The sequence below is a fragment of the Halichoerus grypus genome, chromosome 14 (genome assembly GCF_964656455.1).
Source record: "Halichoerus grypus chromosome 14, mHalGry1.hap1.1, whole genome shotgun sequence".
Lineage (NCBI taxonomy): Eukaryota > Metazoa > Chordata > Mammalia > Carnivora > Phocidae > Halichoerus > Halichoerus grypus.
In genome coordinates this window covers 79500312-79503983 of record NC_135725.1, presented here as the reverse complement: position 1 = coordinate 79503983, position 3672 = coordinate 79500312, and positions in this window count along the sequence as shown.

Below are 3672 nucleotides of genomic sequence, written 5' to 3'. Positions count from 1 at the left end.
CTGGTTTCCCCATCATTCCACCATCTTTAAAGATTCACCCCATCTCTAAAAGTCTCTGACTCTCCTGATTCAACTTCAGGGCCAGAGGTTTTCAGGAGGGGTCAGGTTGCTTATGATGGGTCTATCAAAATGCAAGCAATTTTGATGTAGGTGGAAAACAATGATAATAATGATAATAATCGTTATCAAAGAGATGTGTTGTTCTTTTCAACTCTTATTAACCTGGATTTTGTTTAAGAGGTTTCCAATTAGCTTCTTGTATCCGCACAGTTAACCTTTCCTGAGCTTTTCTCTTCAGGCCCGCTCTCCCCAAGCCCTCAGCCCTCATTTCTGCCCATGAGGCCTCACAGGAATGCTGGAATCCAGCCTCCTGAACAGCTCCTGAGCATGGGATAATTGCAATATAATTAATGAATTAAAAAGAATGAAATGTTTTAAGTGCTTTCAATATTCCCTTTCCTATAATTATCTACAGGAAACATGTTCATTAACAATCTTGTGCTGACAGCCCCCAGGCTCTGGATAAGCTAGCTCTCAGCTTCCAATAAGAAAATGAATTGATGACCTCCCTATCTCAGGCCTTCACCTTCGATGGGGAGAGGAGAGGTCAAAGCAGGACCATCATTTGGAAAACTGGTGACCAGATCAGACTCCCTCCCTCAGCTTCAGTCTCAGGGCACCTTGACTAGTCTCATATGCTAAGAGTATTCTCTCTGCCTATCTCCCCAGATCTGTTTTATGCTGTCCCTCAAGGAAACACAATACTAGTTGGTCCCTATTAAGTCTCTCATGTCTCATATTGTCTTCCCTTTGCCCTCAGTGAGAAAAGAGCTGAATCATTCATTCACAGCAATATATGAATGACTCAGATCCTTCAACACTGTGCCTTGCAGCCAGAGGTAACACCATCCATGATAGAAAACCAGAAGGTACTCAGAGCCACAGGGTATACCTGGTATAGATGCCTGGGGCTTAATTTTATTTGACCATTGGGAGGAAATATTTATATTAAATGAAATATTGGTATTGCATAAAATAGGATTCAAAATGCACGTGGATTGAAAAAACCAAAGCATTATACCAAAATAAAATCATATTTAAGGGGGAACTGTTTCAAATGGGGTCCCCAGTTTCTCCAGAGATACCTGGTCACTGACCACATCACTGGAGACATTTATTGTTAAGTCTAGTCTAATGAGATACCCCTAATGTGATTGCTTAGTGCCAACCCAGAGCAACTAATCTTATACCGTGGAATTTCCATGATTACATGATTACGACAGACTATGAGAGGGACGTTTTGGGTAAGGTCCCATCCCAGAACCCTATAGGTTTATTTAGTTTTAGACATGTGAGTTTCTAATACATACAAGGTAATAAGACAGGTCCAGTGTAGAATACATTGGTGAATGACATAAGACTGTGTATTCGAAGATTTTATAGACTAGTGGGGGAAATAAGATTTCTATCTATAAATAACTATAATAAAGACAGGGCTAGGGCCTGGGAGAGAAGGGCAATAAAAGAGTTCTGGAAGTGCAGAGGAGGCATTAACATCTCCTGTCCCGGGGACCTGAGGACAGGCCATGGAAAAGGAAGAGTTTTCAGCTCCAACTTGAAGGACAGGTAAGGTTTGGATGGGCAAAGACACAAGAGGATGGTTTTCGTTATGTCAAGAAACAATCCTTCTCAGAGATGCAGAGACCGAGTCCAGGGTAAGGGGGTCTGGCCAGGATGGGACAGTTGAGGCTAAATGTACAGCTGGGGAGTGACTGAAGGAAGAAAGGCTGGAACTGCAGTTGGGGAAGAGTCCGTGAAGGAGTCTGCCTGGCACATGCAAGAGGTTAAATCCATAACAGGCTTTTAGCTTATGAGCAAAAGGAATCTCTGTGTTGCCGAAAGGCAGCAGTGTGGTCAGCAGGGGCATGGTTTAGGTGTGCAGGTGGAGAATGGAGGTAGGAACTTAGAATAAGAAATTGTGAAAGAGGTGGTGCAGATAACAAAGAGTGATTAACAAAACGAAACTGGTTCAAATCCCTCCACTGTCATCGCATGTGCCAGAGGACACCAAGCTGCCATTGTACCGAGGAACACATGCAAATAAATGGAAATCAAAGAGTGGAACGGTTGAGATATGTGCAACGGAGCCAGAGGACACACTGAACAGATCTGAAAGCCATGAGCATTTAAAAAATAATAATCTGTTGGGGCACCTGGGTGACTCAGTTCTTTAAGCGCCCAATTCTTAATTTCCACTCAGGTCAAGATCTCAGGGTCATGAGATCAAGCCCCGTATTGAGCTCTGCACTCAGAGGGGAGTCTGCTTGAGGATTCTCTCTCTCCCTCTACCCCTCCCCCAACTTTCACTCTAAATAAATAAATAAATATAATTTATTTATATAATAAAATAAATAAAAATTTCGAGAAATAACCTGTTTATAGAATCAACCCATCTATGTATATATTTTTGAGACAGGGGAAGTTGGTAACCAATAAAATATTATTGGGGTCATCTTTGGCGTACCTACAAAATTCAGATTTGGGTGTGGGCTCTTAGAGACAGGGCTTGTGGGAGATACTGCAGATAAGTTGGGCGGGGAACAGATTTGGGCAGCTAACAATGTAACAAAATGACAGCTTAAGAGTTTGTTGACGCCAAGGTGGGTGCCTTTGTTGGGGTCCCTGAAGCAGGTGCTGAACAGAATTCAAGGCAGGCAGAGTTGGTCAGTCAGACACAGAGACAGAGGCAGTTCCTTCCAGACCTCAGACTACTCCAAAAGGCTTGTGCCACTCTGCCAGTTTGCAGTCTGCCGGAGGCTTTTCCATCCTCTGAGCTCAGGCCAGATTGTGTCATAAGTTTTCTTGTTCCTCAAAGGGACCCATCACTTTTATATATTCACTTTGTTTGAACCAAGCACCATCATCATATACTCAGGACAATGTGGTCTCTGAATTAAAATGGAAGGTCAAGACTTCTGATCTCATAAGAATGACAGAATATGGCTTCTGGAGTCAGGCCAATTGGATTGACTTCTTTTTTTTTTTTTTTTCCTTTTCTTTTCTTTCCTTATGCCTTTTACTGCGTGAGCAATGCCAGGTAAGTTTCTTAAAATCTCCGAGGCTCAGTATCCTTCTCTATGAATTGATACTATGATCGTATTTGCCTCCCAGGATCATCGTGTGGGTGAAGTTAGGTAATACTTGCAAGTCACTAAGCAGAGAATGTGGTATTTACTAAACACCCAGAAAAGTTTCCTTGCTGTTCTTTTCATTGTCGTGGTTGTCTTTCGTGTGCTGTTCTCAGGTTGTCTGCAAGCTAGTCCTTAAGGAACCATATTATCACTTCATATTTTTCCTACCTGGTCACTGTCCCACGGTTAACTTCTTAAATATTTCTTTGGGTTTTTTGTTTGTTTTGTTTTGTTTTGTTTTTTTAAAGGACCAAACTCATCCTCTATTCTGTTCTGTTCTGTTCTGTTCGGTCCTTTAAAACAAAACAAAACAAAACAAAACAAAACAAAACAAAACAAACAAACAAAAAACAGAAACCCCAGTGACTCAAGCTAAAAGGAGAATGTGGGGTTTCATATAGCATGTTTGGAGGATGGCTGGAGAAGCTTGAGTTTCAGGAATCTCTGTTTTGCATGTTTCAGCTCTGATTTCCTCCTCGGT